The sequence below is a fragment of the Triticum aestivum genome, chromosome 7B, assembly GCF_018294505.1.
Source record: "Triticum aestivum cultivar Chinese Spring chromosome 7B, IWGSC CS RefSeq v2.1, whole genome shotgun sequence".
NCBI classification, from domain to species: domain Eukaryota; kingdom Viridiplantae; phylum Streptophyta; class Magnoliopsida; order Poales; family Poaceae; genus Triticum; species Triticum aestivum.
The window spans coordinates 735,537,588-735,551,275 of NC_057813.1; the positions used below are offsets into that span (position 1 = coordinate 735,537,588).

Below are 13,688 nucleotides of genomic sequence, written 5' to 3' on the forward strand. Positions count from 1 at the left end.
TTGTCCATTCCAACGTTAACCTTGCACTTGCACATGGTTTGGCAAGACAGTTATACTATCGAGCTACTTGGTTTATGACAATGGTTGGTAGCAAGTGGGAAGGAAGCTGCACCAAGTAGGATGTCACAAACAAGACTCATATACTTCAGAAGAAAAAAAACTGCTTGAAATAGTCCTGAACATGTCCTCGGCGAGGTGGATGACCGTGACTGACTCGATCCGCATGACCGAATTTGTGGAGACATGCATCTCTACCCCTTAAGAGGCAGTAGGTAGGTCATTTCGTTCATTTGTTTCGGAATTCCGTAACGGATGCTCATTGCATCCAAGTGTCGCCGTTTCGCACACGGAGATCGAGTGATCGCTCGTCTCAGACCGGCCCCCTTAATGTTTCAGCGATCCTGGTTTCCGGAACTCTCTAGAGGTTTCTGGATGGGTTTTTTCCGGTTCTGGAAACGTTCTAGAAGATTCCTGAACCAGATTTGGTTTCTTCTTGTTACCTTTCTTTTTTGTTATCTTTTTCCTGTTTCTATTATCTACTTTTTTCTTTTTTCTTTTTCTTTTTTATTTTCTCCCATATTCATTTCCTTTTCCCAAGTTTAATTTTTGTTTTATTTTTTCATTTTCCTGTTTATTTTGTTCGAAAGTTTCAAATATTGTTTTGAATTTCAAAAAATGTTCTTGTTTTAGAATAAAAATCATAGTTTTAAAAAAATGTTCTTGCTTTCAAATTTTTGTTGACATTTTCAAAAGAAATCATCTTTCAAGAAGTTCAGGAAATTCAAAAATGTTCTCATTTCCAATATATGTGTACATGCTTAAAAAAGAGACTAGCGGCCGGAGAAGGCAGGAGATTGGAACCGAAAGGATCCAGGATTGGTTGTATAGAGAGAGACTTACCTGCGGGTGGTGATGGCGAGGGGCGTGGGGATGGCCAGGAGGTGCGCGGGGACGGAGACGCAACGGGCGAAGAAGCAGGCTGACGCCATTGTATCTCTCCTCCTTGGATCAATGTGCTCTACTCCTTGTTCGTCTTCTTGTTCTTGGGGACTCCGGAGCCGGACTGGGCGGGCACAATGAAACGAATGAAGGAAGGAAGAAGAATTTCCAAATGAAGTTTCTCCCTCTTCTTCGGTATACCTATCGAAATGTGGCTCCTTGGATGCCTATTTGTTCGAGATTGGAGAAATCAATAGTACGTTTTGCCTGCTAGCTCATTTGAAACATATCGTTAAAGTAGTTATCTAAACGCTTTTATATTTTTTTACAGAGCGAGTACTAGTACAATATACTGAAGGAAAACCACGTGTTTTCTTGTCCATTCCAACGTTAACCTTGCATTTGCACATGGTTTGGGGAGACAGTTATACTACCGAGCTACTTGGTTTATGACGATGTTTGGTAGCAAGTGGGAAGGAAGATGCACCAAGTAGTCCTGAACATAGCATTCCTTCATTTTAGAGGCGTTGTGCACGCCTTTCTTCCTTCGGTTATAAGAAGAAATCGCGACCGACCTAGCCGCCGTCAACCACCTCAGCCTCCACCATAGATCGGTTCCCCCTCCACCGGCCAGCCTCGCCGGAGTGGGAAGGGGTGGGAAACCTGATCTATGAGTGGAGTTCCTAATAATAATAGTGTTTTCATTAGATTGGTTTAGGATTTTGGTAGTCGTCGTTTTCTTCTTTGGAGATGCCATCGTCTACAATAAGTAATCTTGATCCCTTTCTTCGACGACGGGATCTTCTTCCCGACGTCAATGGCGATGTTAGAAAATTACTTGTCTAGGTATGATTCTTCAGATCTCGCTTCGTCGGGTCGGTTCTGGATTTTTCCTCGTGGTCGCCGCTAGGAGGATTGATCTCGCAATATATGTCCCATCTGCTACGCCCTCGATAATGGTGATTCATACTCTCGGCTCCCAGTGACATTAACATGGCTATTTGGTATTTTGTCCCTGGAATATCCGTATTGGTACTTCTGTCAATGTTGGTTGGTTACTTTAATGGCTGCGTGTGTGCATCACAGCCTTGGTATTGCAGCTCAAATTAAAACTATGGAAGAATCCTTATTAGTATTTATAGGTCTGCGATTTGAGACCTTTGTTATTTTTCTACGGCTGCCGTCAGAAAAGTATAAGATTGTGTCATGAAAGAAGAAAAAGATTCGAGATCTCAAAGACTTGCTCGTTCTTTCTAGATTTTATTTTGTACTTGTTGTGGTCAGCTCATGGATCTTTACCGTGTACAATTCATTTCTATAAATATATAATGGTATTGATTGTCAAAAAAAAGGGAAAAGTCCAAACTAAACCTTGAAATTGTAGACAAAAGCTAAATCAAACCCTGAACTTTGGATCCCGGAAATTGACACTCCGAACTTGTAACCCGGGTTTATTTTCGACCCTAGACCTGTTTGGCACAACGGGAATACTATAATCCCGTCCGGGATAATCAGCTACTCTCACGGACAAGAATTTGGGCCGGCCCACTATAACAGAACAAGAATTCGTGAAGTTCAAAAAATGTTCACATATTTCTAAAATAGTTCAGAAGTTAAAAAATGTTCCTGTTTTATATTCTTTTTCATGAATTGAATTCATTTTGTGTTTAAAAAAATATTGGAATGCTGAAATTCTATTCGCATTTTAAAAAACTTTTCGCTATTTAAAAAAATCACATTTGTCAAAAAATGTTCAGAATTCCAACAGTTTTTCACATGCTATGAAAAATGTTTTGGATTTTCAAAATTGTGTCACATTTTTTAATAATGTTTTTGGAATATCTTAAATAATATTTTAAAAAAAGTTTCGGATTGTTCGCCGTGGACTCGACTGGGCCGGCCCACCAGACATAAAGCGAGTTTTTTTCACTTATCACGCGCCATAAATATTCTTTTTTTTTCTTAGTGCGCGACGTAATAATTCCAAAAGAGAAAAACATGCCGTGGAGTCGAACTTGGGACCCAGCAGGGTTGACTTGATTTCGTTAGCCACTACACCAGATGACTATGACTTACATAATAAGAGGCCGAACATATTTAATCAGAAACCAAAGCATCGAACTTTGGAAAATAAATTAGATCAAACAAGTATTGAAAACGTATTTATTTTTGAGCAACTGCGCTACTGGGCCCGCCCGATTCAACAAATACCGGCGAAGTCCACTCAAGGTTTAAAATAGGTCGGGATTAGAGAGTTTGGTGTGCTGATTTCAGGTATTGAGAGTTCGGGGTTCGGTTTAGCTTTCGCCTACAAATTTAAGGTTTGTTTTATACTTTTTCCAAAAAAAAGTACTCTTGGAGGTGTCCTCAGCGAGATGGATGACCGTGACTAACTCGATCCGCATGACCCATTTTTTTGGAGAAATGCATATCCGTTGAAGCGAGGTTTGGTGCCGGGTAACAATAAGCGGAAGGAAGGGAGGAGGGTTTCCAAATGAAGTCCCTCCCTCTTGTTCGGTATACCTATGGAAATCTGGCTCCTTGGGCGCCTATTTATTCGAGATTGGAGAAATCGATGATACGTTTTGCCTGCTACTCGCTAGTACTAGTACAATATATACTGCAACAATTAGTAGAACGCCCGTGCGTTGCTACGGGCTATGCATATAAATAAATAAATAAATATTAAGGTTGTCTTTGTCGGCACCCTTGATCCCTCTAAACCCGTCACCAACTCTGGTGCTCGCGACTTTCTGCCTAGCCACACTTGAATATGTTAACCCCTGCCTTTCCTCCGTCGGCAATGACCCGATGTTATTGTTGTTCTTTTTCCTCCCGCCACTCCCTTTTTTTGTCCACCCTACAAAATCGCCACCTTTCTCTTCCTAACCCCCAGCCACTGCCACCCGCAATTGCCAACTGCTGACGCTCATTGCTTCCCGGCCCAAGTCACCGCCGCCAACGCTACCCACAATTGAGGAGTGCTGATGCATTCCGCCTTGCCGCCCCATTGTCCAAGTCCCCGCCTACATCATGCATTGCTACAGGAGACAAAAATTGTCGATGATCGTCATATTGTCCACCTATTCTCGATGAATATGATCAATCCCAAGTCAATGAGTGGCGGAGCTTCCCACGAATGCTTGGAGGTGCAGAAGACTTTTAGGATCCTGTGCACATCAAGCAATATTGTCAAATTTTTTATCATTATAGGACATTTTTTTTCCTTTCCTTCCTTCTCAACCCACATATCAAGTAACCAATTCTGATCAAACATAGTAATTTACGAATTTTTATATGATTGCAAGAATGGCACTGACCAAGACATTCCAAGAATGCCATTTTCTGTGAATAATCTCAAGCAACTACCTCCTCTGTCCCAAAAAGCTTGTCTTAGATTTGTGTAGAAACGGATATATCTAGACACGTTTTAGTGTTAGATTCATCTGTATCTAGATAAATCCAAGACAAGATTTTTAGGACAGTGGTAGTATAATTTAGTCCATATGCATAACCTTTTCAGCATGCATAGAGCAATGATACACATTATGCCAGTAAACCTCAACCGGATCATCTTTGTGTGCATGTTGAACTTAGTACTATATATATACAACTAACTTGAACGATAACAAATATTTGCACACAAATAAGATGGATGTTTTAGTATAACTGAAGTATACCCGGCACGAAAAAGAGAACTGAAGCATACAAATGCACAACAGGAAAAGCGCACTTCTATTTACTTAGCAGAAACCCCTAAATAGTTGTATCTTAACATAAGTAAGCAGAAGCACTAAATTGTACATAGGAGAGGAGAAAGACACTGTTAAAAATTTGGATAGTCCCAAACCGCAGCTAATGAAAGTCCAGGTGCAGTGGATAGTAAAAAAATGAAAGGATTTTTTCTCTAGCACACATTTCTTATCCTCTCTCTTTTGCTTTTTTCTTTCTTTTACTCTCAACTTTTATTTGAAAGAATATTTTACTCTCAACTTAATCACACCATAACTGAACTGCAACTCTGCAAACCCAGACTGCGAGCCCAATTTTCTATCTCACACAGGAGCGGGTCACAAGACATCTTCGTTCTTTCATTGAACCGAACCACACCACAGACTGAACTGAGCCCCCCAAAAAAGACTGAACCGCGCCCAAGTTCCTGTCTCACAAAAGCAGCTCACGCCGGTGCAGATAGTTTAGGGGAGCTGAGGCAGAAAAGGAAGGCAGCAGAGGTTGGGCCAGCCTGTGAGCTGTGGCATAGAGATGGGGAGGAGCGAGAAGGCTGGCAGAGAGCATGGTAGTTGGTGGTGAAGGTCCGTCAGAAGCGCGGACTCTGCACACTCTGCCGCTGTGCAATGTCGGCATCACACGTGCGCCGATGCGGATGCAGTCTACCACGGGTCCATTTTCTGATGGAGTCTTGCAATGCTTCTTCACTATGTACAAAAAACACCATCTATTTAGAAACAGATGAAGTACATACTGCATGATCAGTTGGTCACACACCTCAAGAATCAATACATCAGGTCACCAAAACATCAGAAAATTATCTTTTAAACATGACGACGGGTGAAAAATGCAACAGTACATTGATCTTCTAAATTCTGCAACAAACTCAATTTGTTTTTTTTTTCATTCTGAATCTGTAGAGAAAATAGGAAGCTCAGGCTACTCACCAAAACCTGACATTGAAGTCCAGACCTATGCCAAGCTTATATACCATCAGCATGAGGCACCTTCTCCCCTGAGTCTGAATACAGAAAGATAGATATGGAAACAAATCAATTATCCTTATAGCTTTCTACCCCAATGGCTTTTTATTAACATTCAGAAGACGTTTTCAGTACTGATTCTTCTAACTTGCAGTTGCCCACAACCCGTCGCAAGTAACTGGGGAGAAAGAAGGCATCCAAATATGGATTGTTAGTAAAAACAAAGAATCACGAGCGTACTTTTGGCTGTTGCAAACCCACATATATGAATATGAGGGAAAGAGAGAGGCAACCTAGCAGCTAGCTCAGCTAGCAATGGTAGTTGTCGCTGCTTCTTGCTCCTCCTGGTCAATGCTAGTCACTGCTCCTGCCTCAAGCAGCTGCGCATGCAGCCAACAACAATTCAGAGATATAAGATGACAGATAACAGAAAACCAGAAAGCAAGACGACGACACAGTGAAAAATGTTCAGATTGCAATTCGTGTATACCAAGCTATGCTATGCATTTTGGCATAAGTTGTGGAACCACGCACATATTTTCATTCAAATAAAAGTAGTACTCAAGGTCTGAATTCAGTTTCAGAGAACAAAGCACACATACTGAAGTTCGATGACAGGTCGACCGAGGTTGTCCGTGCAGGGCACCTTGTCGGACAGCACTGAACTTGTTGCCGGTCATGCTAGGCACTGGGGGGACAGCACGAACAGTAGCATCGGCGGGAACGGCCCGACGAAGCATTGTTAAAAGCATTCATACAGAATATAATCTTCTAGCATGATAACAATAAAAAAAATACAAATGCAATAATCCACCAAATGTAGGAAAGCATTTTTACAGAATATATATTCTAATCTTTGATAAATAGAGAGCTGAAACCATTGATCGCATGCAAGAATACAGGAGGAGGAGGTGCACAACTACATGTAGGGCGTGCAGACACCGCCAAACTGCGCAACCTAAAAATCTTGAGAAAATGTAGTCATGAGCAAAACAAAAAGCAAGTTGGTGCAGCAGAAAGCACTACCATTAGTTCTCAGTCATGTTCAATTAGTTTTGTTGTGCCTCTTAGTTCTGAATTGCTGCATTTTACTGTTTTCTAACTTACTGTGATCAATCATAAGTTCATAACTGAGAAATGACCACTTTCCTGTGTTCTGATTTGGCTCTGCGCCATTGTACTGATACAGTGATATCGTTACATGCTTACTTTCTCCAGCTCCACTGATGTCCACCATGGAATGAAATTGAAAACGTATTTGGCAACCCCAGGTACGTATTAGCTTTTGAGCACCAGCTAGGAAGAAAATACAAAGTACCTAGGTCAGTGTTTCTTGTATATCCTTGTCTATAATTTGAAAGATTATGTACTCTGCTACTTGGAAACATGTTACTGTCACAGCCCAGCCTATGATAGCTCGGTAGCTTAGTCATTTTGGTTATGCACTGGGCCTGTCAGTGTGTTAGCCTTTTGTTCCTGGAATATGTGACTGGGAATGTAGGCCTTAGTCTGGCCTTTTGGGGCATATGGAGGCGTGGCTTTAAGGAGTTGTACCTCAAGCGAGTAGAGAAGTGAATAGTGAGATGATGAACTCCTCTATATCCCCAACTGCTACCTCTGTTCTCTCTTCCGATCTAATAATATAGATCGATTCTAGATCAACTGGTGTTTGGTGTCCTGCCATCATCATAAGATCGTAACAGTTACTCGAGCAATTCTTTTGAGGTTCTCCAACTATTACTGGAAATGGTGTTGTCCATCTCAAAACACATTCCTTCACTGTATTTAAGTTTTTCCACATTTGCAGCAAGGGAACCTAAGAAGTATATGTATTCCCTATAAACGGTGGATAAACTTATACACCAACATGCTACAACATACCATTGTGTCAACTTCACAAAAGAATTGTTTGCTCCTTGAACCTATAAATGGACAGCCTAGGGATAATCTATATTTCTTTTGATAAAACCATACGCAAGGAAACTGAACTTCTATGCAAAAACTGAATGATAGATAGTCTATACTAATTTATAATACCCTCAGAATCAAAAACATGTATAATATACTAATATCTTGTATAGACAAAACACTGCCATTAATTCCATACTTCTAGTGCGTGTTTTAGACATAGAGAAGACAGTCGTTTACATTGCGGTATTTTAATGGCTGCTAAAAGAACAAACACCTTAAACTACAAAGGGCATAGACAGCAATGAACACCTAGTCACAGAGGCAACACTCACCAGCAAGCAAGCAGGGCACGCCCAACGCAACCGTCTTAACCCCTTCACTCACTTCTTCATCATGTAGTCGAACTGCTTCCACCCCGGGCATCGTCCCTGAGGAGCTCAAAGCTCAGCTAGAAGAACGTATTCTTTGAGGTCGCACCGGATGCACCAGAACACCAGATACAGTAGGCGTAGGCTAGCCCGCAGGCGTGCCCTACATGCACCATCCGATCATGAGGTTATCAGGCTGTTAGATCAAAAAGTATTAGTTTGTATGAGATACACTAATTGATATAAACTCAATATTCATTGATCTGAGTCTCCAACAAGTATGAAAAAGTAATTCTGAATTGCTAAAAAATACTAAGAACAAAACTCTTAATTGCTTGAGACAAACTGAAAAGGGTAAACTTGTGACTGTTTGCCAATAAAGTTTCCATCTCCTGTGAATAGATGGAGGGAGGTAGCAAAGATCATAACTTAGTAGAAGTGGTGGAGAGAGAGGGCCGGATCCAGCATCAAGATGGGGGAGACCGGATCTGCAGAGAGGCAAGGAGGGGAGAGATCGACGGACCTAAGGCTGCGGCGGTTGCCACGTGTATCCTTGTCCCCGGCGACAGCGGCGGCTCCCATGTACTCGGCAGGGACGCTGGTGGAGACCATGGGGTGGCGGCGCAGAGGAGGCAGCAACGCATGGAGAGGAAGCTCGATGAGCCTATGGCCAGCGAGGAGACGGAAACGCCGGGCGCACATGAGGATGATGGTGAGGCCGTTGCTGGGGACGTACGGGTGGGCGGCGGCGGCGGCATGGCCAGGGCGACTGCGTCCTAGGGAGGGAGACGAGAGCGGGTTAGGGATAGGGCTTTACGCGGCGGCGGCGGCGGCGTATGGGATGACTCGGGTTTTTTTTGTGCCCGTGCGTGAAGAAGAATGACGTAGAAAAACCTAACATGAAGGGACGGTGGTAAGGTAGGACGAAAAAAAACCCTAGAAAAAAACCAGACAAAAATGATGGGTCGAAATTTAACCGACGGAGACTACCAACTGAGACATTAGAAGTAGAGATAACAGAAGATGGTAGAAGGGAAACCACGTGTTTTCTTGTCCATTCCAACGTTAACCTTGCACTTGCACATGGTTTGGAAAGACAGTTATACTATCGAGCTACTTGGTTTATGACAATGGTTGGTAGCAAGTGGGAAGGAAACGGCACCAAGTAGGACGTCACAAACAAGACTCATACTTCAGAAGAAAGAAACTGCTTGAAATAGTCCTGAACATGTCCTCGGCGAGGTGGATGACCGTGACTGACTCGATCCGCATGACTGAATTTGTGGAGACATGCATCTCTACCCCTAAAGAGGCAGTAGGTAGGTCATTTCGTTCATTTGTTTCGGAATTCCCTAACAGATGCTCATTGCGTCCAAGTGTCGCCGTTTCGCACACAGAGACCGGCCGCTTAATGTTTCAGCGATCCTTTTTTCCTTGGTCCAATTCTCTAGTTTGCCTTGGCAATTGTGAATTTTCAATTTGTGAGTCAAAGTCTTTTTGCCCCATCAAAGCATCCATTGAGAGAAACAAAGCCTCAAATATTGCTCTGACCGCCAATTCAAAAGGTGTTGGACTATTTACCATCCTAAACTAAAACTAATCACGATCGGTAAAGCATCTTGAAACAGGCTTTCGCCCCGCTTTATATGTAAAGCCACAACCGAACAAGGTACATGACCGAACGATACAAGATGATGAGATGGGCCTCTTACAAAACCGATCCCACGATAACCAACATACGCAAACTACGCAACCGAAAGAGAATACAGGATTACTTATATTGTGAGTAAAGCATGTCATGAAGCAACAATGTAGAAAACAATATTATTTCTATATGCGTAAAAAAATATTCCTACTCGGCTTGAGATCTCTATAGCCTTCAAAGCCTGTGCACGACGCTTAAGAGCAAATATAATAAAATGATGTAAGCAGCCTATAAAAATGTATATAATATATTCTTGCTGAGTTATAGGAGAGAGAAGACAGACATGTTGTAGATTAATAGCCAGCTGCAGCCCATGCTACTAGATACTTTGTGAGAGTGAAAGATGGGCCATAGTGGCACATATTTATAGCTAACTATTAGAGCATAGTTAATAGTACAACCAGCTGTTGGCTATAACGTGTTGATACATGACCCACCTTACTCTCACAAAGTCTCTAGGAGCACGTGTTATAGTTGGATGTTAATTACTAGCTCTTCTCGCTTTTCCAACTCAGCAAAAATATAGTGTTTAAAGTCTTACAACCCGTCTACATCACCTTATTGTACATGCTCTATAAATAACATGACAGCAATATATGGCCAGCAGTCGGCTATATTATTAACCATGCTAAGCATCCATCAGCGTCCCATCAGGCGAAGCGAAAAAATAAAATATTGCGGGCGACACAAAATTTGATACTTCCTGTATCTCCCTCGTGGTTGATGAAGATGGGGAAAGAACACAAGAAGCTGAACAGTGGAGAGAAGGGAGTGAGTGAGTATGCTCCTCTTTGCAGGACCCCTTCCACTTGGTCCACCTCCCACGCCATCTACCTTGTCCGTTGGGGTCAATTCTACACTGGACTCTTCCACAGCTAGAACCAATTCATATCTCCAATGTTTAGCACCAACTTTAATGGGTGCTAAGATTTCTTAGCAACAGATGTTGACAAGCAATAGCCTTGCTCTGAGCCTCTATTTTGTTTTACCGATCCCCCAAAACCATTATATAGGATGTTGCTTTACAGGATCCATTAGAGTTGCTCGTACATATGTACCAAAGGAACAATTTGATTTTTCAATGAAACATTGAATTTTAATTCATACTTCAGAAATCATTATAGTTATATTTTTGAATTATGGGATCTCATTTACAAGTTATTAAATAATTTATAGTTTACATATGAAAAGGTCTTTAACATACTGTTTGGCTGCTACTTTTCTATACTCATAGAAAATCATTGGAAGCATGTACCACATAAATCACTAGTAGAAAACAGGGAACTAGTCCCGGTTCCAGAGGGCCTTTAGACCCGTTTCTGGAATCAGGACAAAAGGGTCAGGACTAAAGCCCAAAACCTTTAGTCCGGTTTGCTAATGAACCAGGACAGAAGGGGCTCCACATGGCTGCTGCGGGACGCCCAGGCAGGAGGACCTTTAGTCCTGGTTGGTAACATCAACCGGGAGCAAAAGGCAGTCACGCGTCAGCAGCTCGCAGGTGATGGAGTTTTTTTTGAGAGGGAGGGAGGGGGTTAGGGGTGTTGGAGGGTTAATTTAGGGGTCATATTGTGTTAGCTAGCTAATAGAGAGAAGTGACCTCTCTTTCTCCATGCTTGGTCGACGCTAACTACTATACGTATAGAGAGAACTTGACATGCTAGCTAGTAAGCAAATGAAGGAACCATTAATTACACAAGATCGTCATGAACATATACAGAGAGAAGTGACCTCTCTTTCTCCGAGATTGGTCGAACAACAAGTTTTCGTATATATCTATCCGACGCTACTACATATATACAATATAACATCTCTTACATATATACAATATAACATCTAAAATCCATTTCAACTTCCACATGGCATTCTCCGTCTTTATGTACGACGTGGTCAAGAAAGAATCCCGCCAATTCCTCTTGAATTGCTTGTATGCGATCATGTGGTAGGAGTCCATCCCGCATCTGCCACAACTAATTTAAAGAAGGGGGTCAATACATATATATGAATGGAACTCAACACAATTAATGGTAATAAAACAAAATTGTAAATATTGTTTACGTACTTCATATTGTTCGTCGGAGTAGCCCCGCTGAGAGGTCGAGTTGTAGATGAACTCGCAAACGTAGTATCCACATAAATTATTCCTGCCTTCCTGCCACAAGCACTTTACGAGAAATAGAGTTCAATCAAACTGATAATCAAGCATAATAAATGGTATTGATGAAACTAGAATCAATGAGAGATGTGTGGAACTAGCTAGTACTACTTACTTTGGGGTGTGTAAATCTCAGCTCCCTCTGCAGACCCGGAACCATTCCGGTGAACTTTTTCCAAACCCTGCCAGGCAAAGGAAATGATTACTTGATATCAGCAAATGAACGAAAGTTGCCGATATGGTGTGATAATGATCGATTGAACTTACTTCTGGAGCATTGCAGTCATGTCCGCATAATCCTAGGGATCTTTACGTCTCGAGTCTAAGACAATTACTATTCCCTAGTCAAGCTTAATCTCTAGCAGAATAAAGTGGAAGCTGCGCACGCATAACTCATCAATTACATTACTATAACCTCGAGTAAGCGAAACCGAATATGCGTAAGACAATAACACTCACTTGAAGTTGTAAGGAAAGAGTATTTCAGCTTTGTTTTGATGTCGAAGTAACGATTGTAGCACGTTGTCCTCAGTATCTTTGACTCTCTTTTTAACCGACCATTCATTTACGGTATTTGGGCTAATGAACCCAATGTCATAGATTTGTCCTTTTTTGCATTTGATGATCTTCAATCTACATAATATAGTAAGGATAATTATATATAGAGAGAGCGGTGTTTTGGCTCCTAGGTGCATATGCACCCATTGTCGAAATACACATTTTGAAAAGTTGAAAAGTTCAGAACAAAAATCCCACGTGTATATCCGGACATTTTATGTGCGTTTACAAGGTTTCGGTGAAAAACGACGTTTTTTGTGGCTTGTGTAAAAAGATAAAGAAATGCCTCGTGAATAGTTAGAATGAAGCATCAGAAATTGTCTTTTTTACACAAGCCACAAAAAGCGTCGTTTTTCACTGAAACCTTGTGCACGCACATAAAATGTCTGGATATACACGCGGGATTTTTGTTCTAAAATTTTTAACTTTTCGGAATGTGTATTTCGACAATAGGTGCGTATGCACCTAGGAGCCAAAGGCAATTACCGATATATACATGAAATGAAAGAGCTGAGCTATAGATACAGAAGTAATACTTACAGAAAGTAGCAAGTCATGAGTTGTTTGTTGAGAGCGTCTCGATTGAATAACTAAAATAACTCCACAAATTCAACAGGCAGCAACTCAACTCCAATGAGGCCATGCTCATCTTTAATTCTCACCATCATACTATCCTTCCCAGACTTCCTGCAGGTATCCATGTACCATTCATGCAATCTTCGCATCATCGTTGTTAGAGGAGGATGATTAGGTTTGACGAGAGGCTTCCTGTACTGATAACCCACAAGTATATGAGATCGCAATAGTTTACGAGGGTAGAGTATTTAACCTAAATTTATAGATTCGACACAAGGGGAGCCAAAGAATATTTACAAGTATTAGCAGCTGAGTTGTCAATTCAACCACACCTGTAGATTAATTATCTGCAACAAAGTGATCAGTAGCAAAGTAGTATGATAGTTTTGATAATAGTGGTAGCAGCAACAGTAACGGTAACACTGATAGTAATAGTTTTGTAGCAAGTGCAACAGTAACAATAGCAGTAGAAACTTAGCAAGAACAATGTGTAAGAAAATTGTAGGCATTCCATCGGTGATTCGTTGGATGATATTCATCATGAGACAGTGATAACCTTGGGCGATACGTCACTAGCTCCAGTTCATAAATATAATGTAGGCATGTATTCCGTAAATAGTCTTACGTGCTTATGGAAAGAACTTGCATGACATCTTTTGTCCTACCCTCCCATGGCAGCGGGGTCCTATTGGAAACTAAGAGATATTAATGTTGGGAAACGTAGTAATTTCAAAAAATTTCCTACGCACACACAGGATCATGGTGAT

At 41.5% G+C, this 13,688-nt stretch overlaps 1 long non-coding RNA gene across 1 annotated transcript; it reads right to left on the reverse strand.

Moving 5' to 3' along the window:
- Positions 1-4,487: 4,487 nt before the first annotated feature.
- LOC123160473 (uncharacterized) lies at positions 4,488-8,781 on the reverse strand. The gene is made up of 5 exons (XR_006480229.1): positions 8,454-8,781; positions 7,895-8,093; positions 6,254-7,328; positions 5,616-6,031; positions 4,488-5,375 (listed from the first exon to the last, which is right to left on the reverse strand). It is a non-coding gene; the product is annotated as an uncharacterized lncRNA (long non-coding RNA).
- Between the last annotated feature and the right edge of the window lie 4,907 nt (positions 8,782-13,688).